The sequence below is a fragment of the Paroedura picta genome, chromosome 7 (genome assembly GCF_049243985.1).
Source record: "Paroedura picta isolate Pp20150507F chromosome 7, Ppicta_v3.0, whole genome shotgun sequence".
Taxonomy (NCBI): Eukaryota; Metazoa; Chordata; class Lepidosauria; order Squamata; family Gekkonidae; genus Paroedura; species Paroedura picta.
The window spans coordinates 42,323,290-42,343,923 of NC_135375.1; the positions used below are offsets into that span (position 1 = coordinate 42,323,290).

General features: G+C 43.5%; 1 long non-coding RNA gene across 12 annotated transcripts in view; it reads right to left on the bottom strand.

The window, feature by feature from the left end:
* Positions 1 to 20,634, bottom strand: part of LOC143842434 (uncharacterized) — a 111,173-nt gene that overhangs the window by 42,298 nt on the left and 48,241 nt on the right. For all 12 annotated transcript variants that reach the window (XR_013233112.1, XR_013233115.1, XR_013233111.1 and 9 more), the window contains one exon: positions 12,580 to 12,705. This is a non-coding gene — a long non-coding RNA (uncharacterized LOC143842434). The remainder of the gene's footprint in view (positions 1 to 12,579; positions 12,706 to 20,634) is intronic.

The following is a 20,634-nucleotide window of genomic DNA, read 5'->3' on the forward strand; positions in this document are numbered from 1 at the left end:
CATGCCCAGTCTTTGTCTCTTGCTAGAATCCGGTGTGGCATTCACTGGGAGACACAAAGGTAGGTTTTAAGAAAATGCCATCTGACTTGTTCTCAGCGTTATTTTTTATGGCTTTCAGCATATTGGTTTGAGAAGAAACCAAAATCATTGTCAAATGAAAATGTGATGTCCTCTTTAAAACTAGTTGAGGTTTCAAAGACTACAAACATCTGGACAACAGCTTTTCTCTCTCCGGCTATTGGTAACAATGACACAGTATTATAAAAACTAGCGGTTAACTAAGTTGAGGGGGGGAAGTTCCAAGATGGCTTTCCTAAACAAACAAAAAAGAATAAAAGGTGGCCTATCATGACTGCAAGTGTGTAGAGCTAGCCATACCTCTGTGTATGTGTATGCAATAGTCCAAAAGAAGTATGAACCAACCTGTGACAGGATGTGTAGTGCCCATCGAAGAGACCCACTTGTAAGGGATTCTTTTTTTAAAAACATGGAAATGTAAAATATCTCTTAGGCTGAATTTTAGCTATGCACAATTAATCCACGGTACTATGTGGTCCGTGAATGCTTTCTCTGGCGTACACCAGCCCTCTGATTGTAGTGGAAAATCAGAAGTTCATATATTTATTCCAGGAGCGATATGAAAACCTTTTTTTTTCCCAACCAGTAATCACTCACTGCTTTAGTTCTGCCTCCAACCTATTGCCCCCTCATCAAATAGAGATCTGAGTTCGTACTGAGAGTGCATGTATGAAAACACCATGTTTCTGCTGAATAAATGTCATGATGTTTCTCTGAAAGTGATACTTTCATTTGAAAATGTGGAGACTAGTTACTGGTTGCCAATTAGTTTCAGTGTTCTAGCTCTTGGGATTTATGTTGGCAGACAAGTTATCAGATCTGGTTCTCAAGGATGCTAACCATGCATGAGAACAATGAGAATAAAAATGCCTGTTTGGAGTTGTTGCAGGAAGTCATAAGCAGATTCAATGAGCTACAACTGATTCAGGCTAACATATGCTAACAAATGGAGCAAGGCCTATAAAAGATATACATTTTACATACAACCACATGCCCAACAGACTCATGCCCATCATGGCTCCTAAAAACAACCAACAGAAGTCTGCACTTACTTTGTTTATTCCATTGTCAATCCTGTTGAATCCAGATCGCTTTGAACTCGAGTCTTCCTCTTCCCCCCCCCTCCCCATTGAAACAGGAAAGTGTTCTGCACATGGTTTGGGAAGCACAGAAAGGGAGGGGGGAGCCAAGCCTCTTTCTTTCTTTTCTTGAAGGGGGGGAGAGGAGCCAAGCAGGGAGCCTCTTTCTTTTCTTGGAGGGGGTCAGGAGAGGATCGAAAAAGGCAGAGAAGGGAGAAAAAATCCAGGACCAACAGAAGTTGAGAGAAATTAGGGGCTTCTCCTTTAAGGCAAGCTTGTCACATGATCAGGGGTGGCCTATCAGAGGTTCTCTACCACGGAGCTTGCTTTCCCAATCCGGATTTGAAAAACATTGAGGTTTAAAAGCACTCTAATATATCGCACAATAAAGGTATGGTCACTCCGGATCAATCCTTCTTGCTGCAGAAGGAAAATTTAAATCGCCCAAAATCCAAACGGAAATCGCATTCAGAGTAGACGGCAGGGACTGAATCAACCTGGGATTGGAATAAAAGCTCCGTGCAGTTTACACCTAGGGGCATTCCTCAGAAAAATAATCAACTTCTCCCTTTCAATGGGAGAATTCCAGGAGGGATTAAAAGAGGCAATGGTGCATGCGTTGGACCCACAGGAGCCTGACAACTACCACCGCATCTCACACTTAGCGTTTGTGGGGAAGTTGGTTGAAAGGGCCGTTGAGGACCAAATATCAACATTCCTGGAGGAAAATGCAGCCCTTGACCCATTCCACTTAGGTTTCCAGCCTGGCCATGGGGTAGAAACAGCGGTAGTTGCCCTGATGGATGACGTCCGCTGCCAGCTGGACTGAGGCATGTCAGCACTGCTTGTACTATTAGATCTGTCAGCAGCATTTGACACAGTAGATCATGAGCTCTTAGCTCACCACCTCACCAATGCCAGGATACAGCCCTCAAATGGCTGATCTCCTTTCTCCAGAGTCATGGACAGTGGGTAGCTATAAGAGAGAGAATATCTAACTGTCCCACAGGGAGCAGTCCTCTCCCCAATCCTATTTAATATCTTCATGCACTCTCTTGCTCAGCTGGTGCAGAAGTTTGAGCTGGGATGCCATCAGTATGCAGATGACACCCAGTTCTTCCCCCTGATGGGTGGCCACCCTGACTCTCCCCCTGAATCCTTAGCCAGATGCCTGGAAGCAGTGATGAGGTGGCTCAAGCAGATTCATCTGAAGCTCAGCCCTTCAAAGACAGAGGTCCTGTGGCTGGTCAGGAAGGATCCAAACAAGGAAGTGTGCCTACCCAACCTGGACAGGGTGCAGCTAACAATAGCTCACTCTGCCAGAAACGTGGGTATGATCCTTGATGCTTCCCTTTCCATGGAGGCACAGGTCATGAGAGTAGCATGGCAGGCTTTTTACCATCTATGTTAAGCTAAGCTACTAGCCCCTATTTGGCCCCAGAAAACCTAGCCACAGTGATCCATGTGATGGTCACCTCTAGACTATACTTTTGCAACTTGCTCTACGCAGGCCTTCCCTTAACCTTGATCTGAAAACTGCAACAGGTCCAGAATGCTGCTTGAAGGATCCTCACAAATAAACCATGGAGGGCACACATTCAGCCAGCAGTCCAACAACTTTGCTGGCTTCCAGTTGAATTCTGGATCAGGCTTAAAGTTTTGGTAATCACCTACAAGGCCATCTACAGTCTGGGCCCAGTGTACCTGAGAGACAGCCTACCTGCCTATACCCCCAAAAGAGCCTTACACTCTGCTACCACCTACTGGCTGAGGATCCCTAAAGAAGCAAGTCAGACCTCAACCAGGGCCAGAGCTTTCTCTGTCCTGGCCCCCACCTGGTGGAACAAGCTTCCTTAAGAGATCAGGGCCCTTCCTGAACTCCCACAATTCCACAGGGCCTGTAAAAGGGAGCTCCTCCACCAGGCATTTGGTTGAGACAGACAGGCCAAACAATATCCACTAGCCCCCCCCCCAGACACCCCCCACAATGATTAGAGTACAAATTGACCTCTCTATGATTAATGTTAGAAGTTATAAAAGATTGTTGTGTTATAAACAGTTGTAAACCTGTTGTTAACTTGGAACCCACTGTTATGATTATTGTTATTATTGTACCATGATTCAATGTATACCCTCCACGTTTTATGTAAAGCGCCCTGAGCCTCACAGGAGGGCAGTATAGAATATAATTAAATTAAATTAAAATAAAATAAATAACATTTGTGCTTTACATTAAATTCCATGACTGGGCCTCATTAAGCCCTGACCTGGATAACCCAGACTAGCCAGATCTTATCAGATCTCGGAAGCTAAGCAGGGTCAACACTGGGAGAACACCAAGGAAGTCCAGGGTCACTACACAGAGACATGCAATGGCAAGCCTGGGTGTAGTGGTTAGGTGTAGTGGTTGGTGTAGTGGTTGGTGTAGTGGTTAGGAGCACCAACTTCTAATCTGGTGAGCCAGGTTTGATTCCATACTCCTCCACATGCAGCCAGCTGAGTGACCTTGGACTCGCCACAGCACTGATAAAGCTGTCTCTCAGCTTCACCTACCTGTTGCAGGGAGAGGAAAGGAAAGGTGATTGTAAGCCGCTTTGAGACTCCTTCTGGTAGAGAAAAGCGGCATATAAGAACCAACTCTTCTCCTTCTAAATGTCTCTTGCCTTGAAAGCCCTACAGGGTCGCCATAATCATCTGTAACTTGACAGTAATAAAATACACCCCTTAAAGACAGAAAATATATAGTACTGGTCAATTTCTCGCACAGGGCAGACATTCTAGCCAGTTAAGATCTTTATGTGAAATAGACACTTTAGAATTCTACAATATCCCCCATTAAAACCAGTGAGGCTCTGGCCAATTCCATATTGGTGGCCCCACTGTGGGACACCTCCAGTGTGGTGCATGCTCCGCAGCTTTCTGGGCCCCCACAGGGGACACATTTCAGCGGAGCACCCAGTCTGCTGCTGATATGTGCCCCCTCAAGGGACGCAGCCATAGCAGACAGGTTCTGCCATGTGGGGGGGCCACAGAGGTTGGTATTTTGCAGGAAGGTGGGATTGTGCAAGAACATGATCCCATCTTCCTGCAACATTTTTTCAAGCCCCGGTCAATCCCGCAGCACCACAAAGCTGAGAAGGGTATTTCCCCTCCCCTCCCAGCCTCCATTGGCCCCCACAGCATGAAAAGGGAATGCGGAAGAATCTATTTTCCCTTAGTGTGGGGCTACTGAGGGCTCAATCCATACCAGGCCCGGGAAGGCACTGGCCTGGCGGCAACTTCATATACATGCAGGGATTAGCCCCATGTCCATATGAGTCCCCTTCCAGCCTTTTCCACCCATGCAGAATCAGCCTCTGTGGCACTGAATGTAGAAGCCAATTTTGAAAACACAAATCTAGGCAAGGTATATGTGCCTATGCCAGAAAGAACCTTCCTCATCTTTAGCCTCTATCCTGGTACCCTTTTCTTTAGGAAAACTAAGTTTATTACCATTGCTAATTATATGTGCATAAGGGCCCTACATTCAGCAGGACATCAAGATGCACAGCTAGTGCCAGGGGGTACAGGATCACTTTATTTGCATTTTCAAACATTACCATACGCATGCAGCTGTAGGTAACCGCGTTTCTGTTGCACCTTCTAAAATGAAGCGGAGGGATCATTTCCCTTTCTTGATGGGAGTTCATTTCTGCTGCTTCACTGTCTGGATAATATTATATTACATATCTTTACACATCAGAAAAAATGTTTGGCTAGACACACTTACATGAAGGGATATTAAATAATTCTCTAAATGGGAGCACGCATATCATTCATTTCGGAGGGTAAATCAGGATATTTAAAGTAATCATGTTTAAAGCAATCTTTGTTGAAAGGTTCTCTCTTTATTTTTCTCCTTTTCAAGCTTTTCATGAACAATCCCAGCCCCATCATTTAATGTTGTCCATATGGGCTTCTAATAATAGATAAGAGACTACATTTGTATTGTATGTCTTAGAGACATTTAAAATCTTGATAAGGAAAGGCTGGTTTCATTGGCCTCACAGTTAAAGGAAAGCAGACCCTAATTAAAAGAATTCTGTTCTGAATTAACTAGTCTGACATGTGCTAATTGACAGTTCCTGTGAAATGGTTCTAATTAAAGTCAATATGTCTTTTTCAATTAAAAGGAAATTAAGAATATACTAATATACATTAACAACTTAATCTGCCTTCAATATCCCATATATCAGCTGCTTTCTCCCTTAATGTTATTGGAGAGCCATCTGACATACATCTTCTACTGTTTGGTTGTGAAGACTTATTTCTTCACAAGAACACCATCAATGGTGTATATTGCCATTGAGCAAGAAGAAAGCAAGCATTGCTTTGACTGGTACAGATAAAGAAATGCAAGGGGAATTAAAGGTAAAGGTAAAGGTAAAGGTATCCCCTGTGCAAGCACCGAGTCATGTCTGACCCTTGGGGTGACGCCCTCTAGCGTTTTCTTGGCAGACTCAATACGGGGTGGTTTGCCAGTGCCTTCCCCAGTCATGACCGTTTACCCCCCAGCATGCCGGGTACTCATTTTACCGACCTCGGAAGGATGGAAGGCTGAGTCAACCTTGAGCCGGCTGCTGGGATTGAACTCCCAGCCTCATGGGCAAAGCTGTCAGACGGCTGCCTTACCACTCTGCGCCACAAGAGGCTCATAAATTAAAGGTAAATCTGCTATTTGTGAGAGTTCAGAGCATATCAATTAATATGCTCTCATTAAACCACAATCATTGGTTTACAGAAAGTCTCAAAAAGGGGAACTCTTGGGAAGACTTAGTGCCCATTTTATATGGCGGGAAAAGATTGCTTGGAACTCAGTACTGGAAGTCACTACTGTCTGTGGAAACAGGGATGTTTTGCTTATAAACAACAAAATTAATTCCAAATTTTAATACAACCAGTTCAGTTGATTGGGCAATGGAGATTAACAACCTGCAGTACCAACAGCGATTTATTGCTGCAGAATTTATTATGATTTCCATAAGTAAAATAAAGACCAACTTCCACATTTTCGGCCTGTTTCAAGAGTTTTTCAGAAGGACTCCTTTAAAAACAAAAATGGGTTAAATCTTAAGAATGATAAGCAGAAAAGGGCTTTTCTGCCTCCACTTCCTCATGTAGGCAGAAGCAGCCTATGCAAAGCTCATGTATATTCTACAGAAATCAAAGACAAAACTGCCTTCTGCTGTCGTAAAGGGAGCTTTTGAAAGATCCTGCCCATAGTATTTTTATCATATGTTACAGATTATATAACCGAATATTATGGCATGGCCCAATGCTAAAAATATATTATTCTACTTATTGACTTTAACATTTCTAGCTTTCCCGTCTGTGACTCAAAGCAGTTTATACTTCTAACACATTAAAGTACCACTCAATAAAAAAAGTGACAACCATCATTTCAACAAATTAAGCAGCAATGGACTGCCCACACCATGGGACTGATCACAAAAGAACTCATTAAATGCAGCATTTTGCTAATCCAATATATCAGTCCTCAACTGTCCACCAAAAAAAGATAGACTTACAGGTTCTGAAAAATACCAAGAAGGAAGGTGTTTCATGAACCTCCTTAGAAATACATTTCATGAAATGGGAGCCTTAACAGAAAATGAATTATATTTCACTGAGGAGGATCGGACCTCGTTAACAGATTACAGCAGGGACTTGGGGATAGACCAAGAAGAAGAGCTGGGTTGTTTTGTGTTATACCCTGCTTTTACAACCTGAAGGCATCTCAAAGCAGCTTACAATCACTTACCTTTCCTTTCCCTACAACAGATACCCCGTGAGGTAGGTGAGGCTGAGAGAACTCTGAAAGAACTGTGACTGACCCAAGGTCACCCAGCTAGCTGCATGCAAAGAATTAGAGGCTGCTGCTCTTACAAGTCAGAAGGCACACCTAGGTAGTATGGAATTCCAGAACATGAACCTGCATCAAGCTGGCAACTTTTACTCCTCTCTCCAGTGTTTTCTTGACCTGAAATAGGTCAAGGGGTGTTAGGTGGCTGTGGGGGCATTACACACTTTTGAGGCCCCACTTCCAGACTTCAAGGAATATGTTCAGACCAGGGACAGCCAATCTCCAGGTGGGGCCTGGAGATCTCCTGGAATTGCTGCTCATCTCCAGACTATAAAGATGAGCTCCGCAGGCAAAAATGGGTGCTATGGAGGGGTGACTGCGTAGCATTGTATCCCATTGAGGTTTAGAGATGCCAGCCTCCAGGTGGGGTCTGAGAATCCCCTGAAAGTACAGCTCATCTCCAGGCAGTTAACCTGAAGGGAAAGCTCTCTCCCCCACACAAGTGCCCTTCAAAGGGAATGCATGTTGCCACAGATATCCCTCGGCTAGCATAGTCTGTTGTTTGGCTGGTGATGTCTGCCCTTCTGAAGCCTGAGGCCTACTGCTGGCAACTGCAGTCCCTGTTGTTGTCCACAAGGCCAAGTTGTTGCTGAATAAAAGTGGATCACCTAGTTTTCCCCAAAGTCTCACTGTCTACTTTCCTGTAAAACTAACTCCTCTTGAAATTCTGGGCCACTTATGCCTTTGATTTCATAGGACCTTCCCAGAAAATACTGTGTTTTTTTAGCAGGCCAAGCTTGAGAAAAGTCAACTCAGTTCCTATGTCTCTCCAGCCAATTACTTGTTCACTATTTATAGTTTCAGGCTGTAAATATTCTTTATTTAAATCTTCCTGCACTTTCCAGAATTGCAGGACAGATGCTGGTCTGTCTGTCAGTCTGTGCCCCAAAATACAAACAGTTGCTAGTAGGGGCTAGCCAAAGCCCAAAGCCCAGGAGGGAAACACCCACACCCTCCCAACTGCAATCTGCAAGCCTCTACCATTGTCTCTAGATCACTGCTCATCTCTAGATCTAGCTCAGGGAGGGGCTCACCGCAAGTCAGCAGGCCCGCCACGTCCACGCGGCAGCCCTGCTCTTTAGCCGCCACTGACGTGGCCGACTGCAGAAGGCTTTGCTGCATTCCCTCTGCCAAAAATCCCACCCCCACCCCTGACTTTAGGTACTCCCTTTTCACCTCAGCCCTGCAGGAAAGCCTGGTTTCAGCTAAGGTCCCATAAGAATCCAAGAGGTTCACTTTTGTAATGTGTGGGGGAATAAATCTACGTACTCACAGGAGCTTCAGAACACAACATTTTATTGCAACCCAAGGCCAACTAACATAGGCACTGAAAGCTAAGGAAAAAGAACAAATTCAAGGGGTGGAGTTTCCCTCCACTCCTAATCAGATTTCAGTTAATTCTGTCATCCATTTTACTACATTCACACACACAGGCACAAAGCACAACAGGAGAAAAGGGGAGGGAATACTCTGGCCACAGCATGTACTGCATTTGATGGCCTCTGCTGCAGCCTGTCAAGTGACAAGGCAATCCACCCCCAAAGAAACAGACTCCCCTGCAAGAAAACCCTTTAAGGGAATGCCAGAGCTGCCCCCCCCCCAATCTGAAGGGCAAAGCTGAAGGCAGTGGGGGGGGCTGTGGGCAGCTTGGAGCTGCTGGTGTCAGCTGAGGCAGGAAGGCACCCTCTGAACTGCAGTGAGTAGCTGGCACATGTAAAAGGATCCCTGGGAGAGACATTACTGTTCTTGAAATGGAATTACAGCCCTCAAAGAGGAGGACAGTCCCTGAGTGTACTCAATTTTTTTTTTAATTGGTTGTTTTCTTTTTTATACTAGGGAATTTTAGCATTCAGGATAATACTAGTAAATGTTTTCAGCAAAGTGAAAGTATCAGTTACTTCCAGAGTCCCAAACTATGCCTAGGAAGGGTGCCCCGCTGTTACTTGTGCTGCACAAAGAATAGCACCAGTTGTACTCTGCTAGGGCCTCAACGGCTCTAGTGCTACAGGCCTGTAAATCCTTAAACCGGGCCTGCATAAAATAATAGTTTGCCTGGTAAAACTTGACAGGCAGCATGAACAGAAATCAGGAAGCTGCTTTATATGTAATTGTGCACTCCAGTATCTTGGGTAGAAGTCTTTCACATCACCTACACCCTAATTTTTGTAACTGATGATGCCACAATTTGAACTTGAGACCTTCTGCATGTAAATTGCTTCACAGTTAAGCTGCATCCTTTCCCCAGAATATACATCATTCATTTATAAGTGCATTTAAGAGAACTTTAGATGTGACATTGTTGAATAAGCATGCATGCCATGTGGCTCACTGCATTTTTGTGATGTGGCAAAGGGAAGGAGTCATTCATTTAAAAGACCAAAGTCAAAGGCTAGCATTTAAGAAGTGCAAATTTAGAAATGAAGATCCTAGCAAGTACTGGCACATTGCATCAGGCCACAAATTTAACAGGATGAACTTTGAACGCTTTTTTGCACTCAGTTCCAATTTTATAGCCAAAAAATGTGACCAAAAACCTCTCCAGCAAATACCTGGAGAAGACAGCGGGTAACAAAAATATGTAGGACTACAAAAGAAGAAGAAGAAGAAGAAGAAGAAGAAGAAGAAGAAGAAGAAGAAGAAGAAGAAGAAGAAGAAGAAGAAGAGTTGGTTCTTATATGCCGCTTTTCTCTATCTGAAGGAGGCTCAAAGCGGCTTACATTCGCCTTCCCTTTCCTCTCCCCACAACAGACACCCTGTGGGGTGGGTGAGGCTGAGAGAGCCCTGATATCGCTGCTCGATCAGAACAGTTTTATCAGTGCCATGGCTAGCCCAAGGTCACCCAGCTGGTTGCATGTGGGGAAGCGCAGAATCGAACCCGGCATGCCAGATTAGATGTCCGCACTCCTAACCACTACACCAAACTGGCTCTAACTCTTGCCCAAGTGTAGATCTGTTTCCACACAGAAATTCCCAATAGCTATTTTTTCTTAGTCATTTGCTTATTCCAAAACACACCTTTTTTAAAAAGCCTATTTGTTTATGCCACACCTCTGGAGCTGATGCAAAAACACAGAAAAGAACATCTGAGAAATCTGTAATTTGGATCTCTTTTGTTTCACCTTTAAAATTATGATGACACAAACCTAAATTGAAGTCACACACAAAACTCTCAGCTAAAAGAATGTTGTGTAGAAACATTCTGCTCGTTTGCTCGTCTTATCATGGGACATAGCCAGGATCCATTACTCCTGGGGCTACCAATCCCATTGAGGTTAAAATCAGACCAATCTTGGGATGCCCCCAAACAGGTGCTGTCTAACTGCTTTTTGAGAAAACCTTGAAACATTCTTCAGGCTTTGAGAAACCCCAGAAGTGGTACAATTGTGCAGATTATGGCTGCGAAGCATAGCTGTGTATATGCCCACCCAGGGCCCCTTCCCTTCCCACCCCCTCCTGGCCCATCATTGGCCAGTTTGGGAGGGAAGGGATGTGTCGACCACATATGGTCAAATCACTGTTAAATGTTTAACAAATCTAAAAATGTATATATATATAAATTAATTAACTCCCACCCCTTCAGGAAACCCTTTCAGGGCTGTATAGAAACCCCATTGTTTCATGAAACCCTGGTTGAGAAAGCCTGGTCTAAATCCTAGCATCCCCCCACAAAGGGTCAAAATAAGGAAAATGTGCTCAAGCATCTATAGGGTAGAACGTAATGTAAAATTGAATATTAATATTTATTAAAATTCATTTTTAAAATCTATGTGTATAATCATACTAATACCTCCACTGACCAGATGTGTTTCAGCATGACCGTCTTTATCAATGGTCAGGCATAAATAGAACAGCATATATTAAAAATAGGGAAAGAAATATTACATATACAGTAGGCTCCTTTACATACAATGACTTCAGCATACTTTTGGCTCCTATAGGACACTCCCTGGACACTGGAAGTGCTCATCTGGACCAGGGCCTGCTTTAGAAACCTAAGAGGCCTGAAAAACACCTATACCTAATGCCTCCTGTTTCATATCGGGATAACTTTTTTTCATTCCAGTTCAGTTATAAATAAAGCAGACATTTCAGGGTATCTGTCAAGACCCTGTTATTTCCTTTTCAGCACATAAGAAAATGTCTGTGGCTGTATTGAAGTGATGACATGCTTGCCATTTTTATTGGATCACTAGATTATTAGGACCTTAAGAATTAATAGTCTCTAAAAAGTTGATATTTTTATGCCAGAGTGTATTTTCATTGCATCAAGTAACAAGGGTGCTCCAGATGGCAGCCATTCCAGGGCAGACACAGTTGGCACAGTAGCAGAAGGAATGTCAGTGCAGGATTCCCCCATACCACATTGCTCCTTCTCACATTCCTACTATAAGTACTTGACAACCACAGACACAATTGTGCAAAGAGGAATCACTTGCACGTGAAAGTTCGTACCTTGAATAAAACGTGGTTGGTCTTAAAGGTGCCCCTGGACTCCCAACTTGTTCTACTGCATCAGACCAACTCGGTTACCCACCCGAATCTATTTTCACTGATGTGTTGGCTGAAATTAAAGATGCTATGGCTAGCTGGGTGCTATGGCCAGCTTTATAAAGATCTCTGGATGGATTTCTTGAGAGAGCCACTGAACAGATTTCTTCATGATCTACAACAATGCTTTCTACAACAATGCCTTTGCTTTGCTCCCTGACTTGCCGGCCATCTCAAAATGATGCAAACTCGAGGATTTCCTCTTAGGTCTCCAGATGTTGGTTTGAAAGGCCTGGATCTCTAGACCCTTTTGGCTGGTTTTAATCATGTTTTTGGCAGACAGTCAGGGACATTTTGTGGCTTGTATGGCTTGGATGGTGCTGAAAGAGCCCATCGCAGTCCATGCATCACTGCTCATACAGATGCACCCAAGAGGAGCCTTGCAGCCCTTCTGCGATGTCCAGATTTCAGCTATCTTTGCCATTATACAAATAATTAACCAAGCATTCTTTCTGTTTATATCCTGACTAGCGAAGGCAGAATTGTTTGTGTGGGGAAGAAACTGCTGTGCTGGCAAGGTGAGCCAAGCACATCCTATAAACTCTCGAGTCCAAGGAAAATTTATCTTGGCAGCAGGTCTGTTCAAGTAATCAGCATGTGGGACATGGTACATCATGGCCCAAGCAAGACCCCCTGTTAGTCAAAGCCTGTTTCTACTCAAGTATCTGTCCCACATCTCCCCCGCCCATCCCACCAGGCCACACTCGCCTTGCCTTGAGTGCTGGGAAATAACTATACATCCTCTCTTAATATATACATTGTGGGAAATGTTTTCACTGGTAAAACGGAACAGATAAACATATTTCCAACATTTATTTGTTCAGGAGATAGAAAACAAAGTAATGTAGGGTGGTTTTAATATCTTATTGGCGCTGCTCCCCAGAGTTCTTGGCCTCAGGCAGCCTTCCTCGCTACACCAGGCCCCATGCTTCCCTCCCTGTTTTGTTTGTTTTCTAATTGAATATTTCATACCTTGGGTCATCAAATTCTGACCTCTGTTTGTTTTTCACATTCCAGTGTGTGTCGTGTCATCAATTTTTAATTATTATGCTTGTTATGACGAACGTGGAACTTCATTCAAGTCGCTCCCTTCATTGCCTGGGAAAAGAAAGCAAAACACCTTTTATTATCTACGGCTGTATCGGGATGAAGAAAGAAAATAACGCCACTGCCATGGCCGTGCATTCTTACTAGCTGGAAGGTGGAGGAAGTTCCAGCTACTGTTGCCAGTTCTTTGGAAATTTCTGAAGTTTGCCAGACATTGTGTAGAAAAGAAAATCCTGACCTAGACCAAGTCAGACCATTTAGCCCACATTCTATCATGCTACATCTGTCAATTCCCAGCTTTCCACTCCAGAAAAAGTAGGAACTTCCATCCCCTTTCATTCTGGATGTAGAAAGGAAAATGTTTTGTTGTTAGGTGCGAAGTCGTGTCCGACCCATCGCGACCCCATGGAGCCCATCCTCCAGGCCTTCCTATTCTCTACCATTCCCCAGAGTCCATTTAAGTTTGCACCGACTGCTTCAATGATTCCATCCAGCCACCTCATTCTCTGTTGTCCCCTTATGTTGTCCCCTTCTTATGCCCTCAATAGCTCCCAGTATTAGGCTCTTCTCCAGGGAGTCCTTCCTTCTCATGAGGTGGCCAAAGTATTTGAGCTTCATCTTCAGGATCTGGCTTTCTAAGGAGCAGTCAGGGCTGATCTCCACTAGGACTGACTGGTTTGTTCGTCTTGCAGTCCAAGGGACTCACAAGAGTCTTCTCCAGCACCAGAGCTCAAAAGCCTCAATTCTTTGACGCTCGGCCTTCCTTATGGCCCAACTTTCACAGCCATACATTGCAACTGGGAATACCATAGCCTTGACTAGACACACTTTTGTTGGCAGGGTGATGTCTCTGCTATTTAAGATGCTGTCTAATTTGCCATAGCTTTCCTCCCCAGGAGCAAGCGTCTTTTAATTTCTTTGCTGCAGTCCCCATTTGCAGTGATCCTGGAGCCCAGGAAAATAAAGAAAGGAATGGGAGTGAGGAACCTGCAAAATGTCTGGAGTAGAGTGGATCAACCCCTCTCTGATTAGTTGCATTATCTTCTGCTGTTTCATCACCATTTTGTTCCCTGAGCCCTGTTTTTGTTTCTGGGGGAGAGGCGGAAGCTCTGTTCTCTTTAATATCCACAGTGGTGGCCAATAAGTAAAGTGAATTTTATACAGTTTGGAGTTGCTGCCTCTATTTGGAGTTGAAAGTTTGCCTTGGGAGAAGGTGAGACAGGGGGATACAGTTGCAGAAAAATGAATGCCCAGTTACTCGGCCTGCTATCTGGTTTTCAACATTAATTACAAATTAACTTGTCATAACTTTCCTGTGGGAAAGAATGCATGCCTCCAAGCATGTGCAGAATGCTTTTTATTCACCCATAATTAGCCACTGCCAAACTCTGATCCACATCTCTTCTTCTACTAGTAGTATGGGGAAGTAATATTGATGATATAGCTATGCAATGTGACCTTATGCAATAAGACCAATATTGATGATATAGCTACGCAATGTGACCTTATGCAATAAGACCAACATAAGTGGTCTCCCACCCATTAGACCAGGGGTAGTCAAACTGCGGCCCTCCAGATGTCCATGGACTACAATTCCCAGAAGTCCCTGCCAGCATTTGCTGGCAGGGGCTTCTGGGAACTGTAGTCCATGGACATCTGGAGGGCCGCAGTTTGACTACCCCTGCATTAGACTATCAGAATTCATCCAATGAGATTTAGGGTGATGAAGACCTGGTAACCCTAGCCCCTTCGCCAGAGTACTTATGCTAACTCACAATTGTTGGAATACACAAGAGCTGTAGCATGCATGACTGAATGTCCTGCAGAGCAGTGGTAGTCAACCTGTGGTCCTCCAGTTGTCAATGGACTACAATTCCCATGAGCCTCTGCCAACATTTGCTGGCAGGGGCTCATGGGAATTGTAGTCCATTGACATCTGGAGGACCACAGGCTTACTACACCTGCTGCAGAGGACATCAGAGGAGCTGTATTTAGCCTATTTAGGTTAGTAACTTCCTAATATTTTTCAAATAATCTCCTCTGTGTCGTGATTGATTCAGTTGGAGACTCCCTGCTCCTTTAAGCATACCTCTTTCCTGCTTCCCTCCAGAACTAGACAGAATGACTCCAGATAACAGTTAGACAGAGAGTAAGGAATCTCTCTCCTCCTCTTTTGCTGTACAAAGTGTTTCTCTTCACACACAAAAAAACTATTTTATTCTTTTAAGCAGCCAACTGCTCTGCTCCTCTCTGCAAATTTAAACTGTACCATCAACAATGATTTGTCTTATTATAGGCTTTGACCAGGTTGGCATGATCCTTTAATGTGCCATCATAAAACCATAATTCAATGCCTATCCCCAGACAACCAAGAGAAACATGTTTTTAGACTGAGGAGGCAAACGGCAGTGACAGATACCTAACCCTCCAACATTGGACTTATCTCCAAACCTTTCTGGCTGAGCTAAGCAAAGCTGGGCTTTTATATTCTCTGGTAAATCAGGGAAATAAAGTATTAGAAGTCTGCAAAGAAAGAACTGAGTAATTCAAATTAATTTGTGAAGTTCAGTCCTCACTTTCCTGTAGTTCATGGCCCTCCTTGGCCAGGGCATAATGCTACACAGACAGAAGAAGAAGAGTTGATTCTCATATGCTGCTTTTCCCTACCCAAAGGAGTCTCAAAGTGGCTTACAGTCGCCTTCCCATTCCTCTCCCCACAACAGACACCCTGTGAGGTGGGTGAGGCTGAGAGAGCGCTGATATCACTGCCCGGTTAGAACAGTTTTATCAGTGCCGTGGCGAGCCCAAGGTCACTCAGCTGGTTGCATGTGGGGGAGTGCAGAATTGAACCTGGCATGCCAGATTAGAAGTCCGCATTCCTAACCACTACACCAAACTGGCCACAGCCAATTAAATCCCCCTACTATTCTGTTGTAAAAAGACAAAATGTACTTTTAGAAGAAGAGTTGGTTCTTTTTTCTCTATCAGGAGTCTCAAAGCAGCTTACATTCGCCTTCCTGTTCCTCTCCCCACAACAGACACCCTGTGAGGTATGTGTGGCTGAGAGAGCCCTGATATTACTGTTTGATCAGAACAGCTTTATCACTGCTGGGGCGAGCCAAACATCACCCAGCTGGCTGAATGTGGAGGAAGAGCGAGGATCACCAGGTTAGAAGTTGGTGCTCCAAACCACTTCACCAAGTGGTAGAATAATACACACACACCCAAAAATGTGAGTAGTTTAAGAGGATAGCCATGTTAGTCGGCAGAAGAAGAGCTAGATTGGAGTCCAGTAGCACCTTAGGGACTAACCAATTTTTCAGGGTGTGATCTTTCAAGAATCCAAGCTCCTTGAGTACCTTTTGGTCTGACAAAGGGAGCTTTGACTCTCAAACGCTCATGCCTCTTAAATCTTGTTGGTCTCTAAGATGCTACGGACTCGAACCTGCCTGTTCTTTGGTAGATGAGGAATGCAGTCCAAAAATGCCATTCCAGAAAGGGAGAGCCATGTTTATGGTGATCTCTGGGCTAGCCAAAGGAAACTGAATCCCAGCTTCAATTGAATATTTGATTAAGAAGAATCAGGATGGATTCATTTCCCTAGTTGGTGCCTTGACCTCTTTATCCAGACTTCTGAAGTGATTGGTTGAAAGTGGGCTTGAAGGAGAAAGTTTAAGCCTACACTCCTAATTTTGATTGGGCTGTAAAAGATAATGTCCAGGCCAGAGAAGGATCCATATAAATTAACCTGGCTTGGAGTTGTATGCTAAATCTATCTAAGGTAAGCTTTGCCAGGTTATGCCAGGATGCTCTATCTTGAACCAGTCCCTCAGTCAGGAAGGGAGGGGAGGTTTTATATGGGGTTTTGCCACCAGTTGTAGGGTTGTATATTTCTGCAATTATATTTTATACCATTTTATAATTTTTTGTAAATCACCACGAGCCAGCAGGGTCTGATAGTGGCAGTCAATAAATGCAACTATGAATTAATTAATTAATGAGTTGTTAGCCTATTTAGATTAGGCTCTTTCTTGTATTTTTCAATAGTTGGAGACTTGGAGACTTCCTGCTCCTTTGAACACACTTCCTCCCTGATTGTCTCCAGAAGAACAGTTAGACAGTTGGAATGTTAAGACTATCTCTCTTCTTTCTCTTTACAAAGTTGTTTCTATTCTCAATAAAGCTATTTATTTTTTAAAGAACCTGTCCTCTACTCCTTGGCATATATAACTTCTGCCAGCACTTTTTAGGTTTTAATGTAGTTCCTGAAAGTTCTATTTTTCACAATCTCTATGTGTAAACTAACAGCATAAAATCTCACCCACATCAACGGGCTGTTTTGCTTCATGAAGACCAAGTGCCTCAGTGTTGAATACAGACTGCTCTGATGCATACAGACAGATAGGGAAAGAAAGGATAGGGGAAAATAGCCCACAGCTCCCCATTGATTTTTTGCATGCACACACAGCCTAAACTCTCGTGGTTCAAGAGAGCCAGAGGAAAGCATACAAGGGGGAGGAATTCTCCTGATGCTGACAGCTTCTACTGGGATACTGAACTCCCTAGCAAGGGGAGTTGACCATAAAAGATTTTTTGAAGAAAAACAAAATAGTCCCACTAGGCTCTTGGCAAACTTGGCATAAGGGAGCTGGGGATCAACTGGGAAGTTGCAACATATACAAGCTCATAAAGGCTTTTAAAAAAACCCCTCTATACCTCCTTGACTTTTCCCAGTCCTCATCCCATCGCAGCTAAATCTGGTCAAACTGAAAACACACAAACTGCACACAAACTGGACCAGCAGAAAATTATCTGACAGCTCTGAGTAACTAAAATCTGTGTCAACATTCCATGCCCATTGGCCTAGCTCAGCTCTTTGCATTAGAGGCTTCACCATCATAAATGCAATACAGCACCACAGTCTTTTTATCATGTGCAGGCTGCAGCTATCAGTGTCAGGAAGAGGGAGGTTCTGTGGGATCCATTTCCCTCATACAAATAGATTGAAAACTGGTCACAAAAGTCAGCCCATAATGTAAAGCGAGATCTCGTCTCACTCTGGTGAAAATAGTGAGATTGGCAGAGCACTGGTATAAGTAATTGCCCACAAATGGAAGGAAAGGCTGCACAATTTGAGATCTGGTGCTTTGTCTGAGTAATATATATTTCAATTTTGAAATGCAATGTAATTTTACCTTTGAGAGTCTAATAGGTACAAAAAAGGAACAATTTATGCAGGATTCCCACATAGCTTCTAAAATGTTTTTCAGCCTAATGGCAGTATAGAAAGAGATACTGATATATCATATTGCACATATGCTTTTCTGGGTGGGTGGGTGGGTGAGAGAGAGAGAGAGAATATGCAATAAATGGGGCCAATTTTCAGATAATAAATCTCTAAAAGGAAAAATTACATTGCCAGCCTTCTGGAATGTAGCAGCCTGACCTTGATCTATGGCAACAATTGAATAAGTGGACTTTAAAAAATTCATTGCACTCTTTTTTATCCCCTGTTCTTTCCTCCAAGTAAATAGATTCCCAAGAATGCTTACCATTTGGTGGCATGAAAAAGTTGTCTATGATTGTAGGGTGCATTGTCATGCCATTCTAAATGAGTGTGTTTTTAGGCTCAGTGTTGCAAAATGACACAAGCACTTGGAGACCAGCATTAGCAATGCTTTCAAATGGGTGTAGGGGGAGTGTGTAGGAAATATGATGGGAATGCTGAAGCCAGGAATGACTGGTGTTGCCTTTCAGAAGCATGATTGTGTTTGAGTTTGCATGTGAAAGGTGATTTCCACACCCACCCCAGTACATTTATCAGAGCAACTGTGATTAAAACATTACCTGCCAACACCAAAGAGGAAGGTGCTCTTTCACTTTGTTGTGATGCCAGTCACTTAGTTGGTATGCAGGTGTGGAAGGAAATAGAGAATGAAATGCTCCACTAAGTAGAGGAAATGTTTTGGGAGTTTTTTACATGCGTTCCTTCAGACTACGCAAGAATCTGCAGGGACTATGAAGTCGGCAAATCTGGTTGCTGCTTTAGAATACACATATTTTGTGCATTCAGAATGATTTAGAAAAGATTCAAAATGTTTAGAAAAGCATTGAAGGGGCAATATGGAGGCCATCTTATGACAGGAAAAGTAGCAAACTGGGAGATTGTTTACACCATGAGGAATACCCAAGATTGTTTCAGAAATGATGGATTCACATCATCAGCATCAACATCAGCATCACTGTTATCCTGAATTAACAGTCCTTGTTTAGGCAAGCAGGAAATAACAGGCATTTGGGCCACACTGTCCTTACTGTCTGTCCAACTTACTCTTGGGTCATCATGTGCCTGTGGTGAGTTACTATTCAACTGTGACAGTCCTAAAGGCCTGTGAATGACTCCTGCAACCCAACCCTTCTGAATTATATGACACAGAGAGAGATTGCACCACATTTTGTATGTTTTCTATTACCGATTTAATGTTCTACATACACTACCCACGATTAACAGCTGCTATCGATCAAACTGTTATGGGCATGCCTGAAGCCACATTTCCCTACTTGTGTTTTTTAAGACCATGTCACAAAGCAGATAGAAAATGGCAGCAGATATGGCAGAAGGATCATCCGCAAGTGAAAATCTTGTGTCTTGTCAAGCTCCCGTCTTCTCCTGCTCAATCTGATAATGAAGCTTGTATCACTATGTTGCTTTTTTCCCTCTCAAGGACATTTTCAGTAGATTTTTTTCATCAATGTATCTGAAATCCAGGTGCAAAGTCTACCTTAGCCAAAAAGGCACATTTGCTTTTTTAAAATGCTCTTTCCTGCATTCCTGCCCACATTAACAGCATCCCCAGATGTGTGCAAGGAATGAGAAAGAGGCTCAAAGGTGCTTTTTAAAGAAGCCCTAATAGTCTCTAGCAGTTCCTTGAACAAGCAATAATTAATAATACGTGCATTTAGTATCAAAGCCAAACTAGGTGTGTCTCAGGATAGAGTTTTATGACTGGGGTTCCAGACACGTAATTTAGTCCTAAAAGCATGGTCCAAGAAGATAAGATTGGGGGAATATTTAATTTTTCCCTTTCACACCCCCACACATATACAATTCACCAGCTGAAAATGCAGAGGGGGAAAAGACACTCCTACCAAAGCATAAAACAGCTCGGTGTGGGATTTTTCACTTGAACCCTGGCACTGCTCCATTTTCATGACCCTCTTAGCTGCTTTATAGACCTGAACATACACACTTGTGCGTGAAAAACCTAGGGTCCCAATGTGATAAATAATACTGTCAGTGTGGTAAAGGCCAATGTATATGCCTGTTACTACACTTATGATGGCACATTACTGGACTAGCATTGTGTACATTTTAAGATATGTAGACCCCATTCCTGTGCAGGCCTTCGTCCAATGGCAGCCAGTGCAGCAGCACATGATGGAACTGCAAGGGGAGGGGGGATTCCAGCCGTATCCTGGGGGCCACTGGGAGGAAACAGCAGGCACTTTGCAGGAATAGGAGCCAGCCTGTCTGCCTGGCCAACCACCACAGCCCTCACCTGCCTACGTCTCACCATATATACAGAAATCCCATAATATTTTAGTGAAAGTATCCCAACTGGCCTATATCTGTGGCACATCCTACACTTGATCATTCAATTAAAAGCAATTCTGATCTATCACTGGATCAATGCTTCAAAAATCAAAGAGAATGCCTAATCCAAAATGTTCTGCGTGGGGTTGCCATTGATGTTATACAGTGGACATCCCTCACCTTTTGGGATATTATCTTTCCTGTTAAATGCAGCTACACTTCATTGCTTCACTCCCACACATTTCCTTTTTGCTATTGTTGACTTTACTGCCTTTGATTTGCTCATTCCTGAAACTTCAGATGTGCTACGTAGAAGTCACAGGCATGGATCTAAAATGGAATAAGTAATTGCTTGATAGCTTCTTGCTAACTCTTAAAAGTGCTGT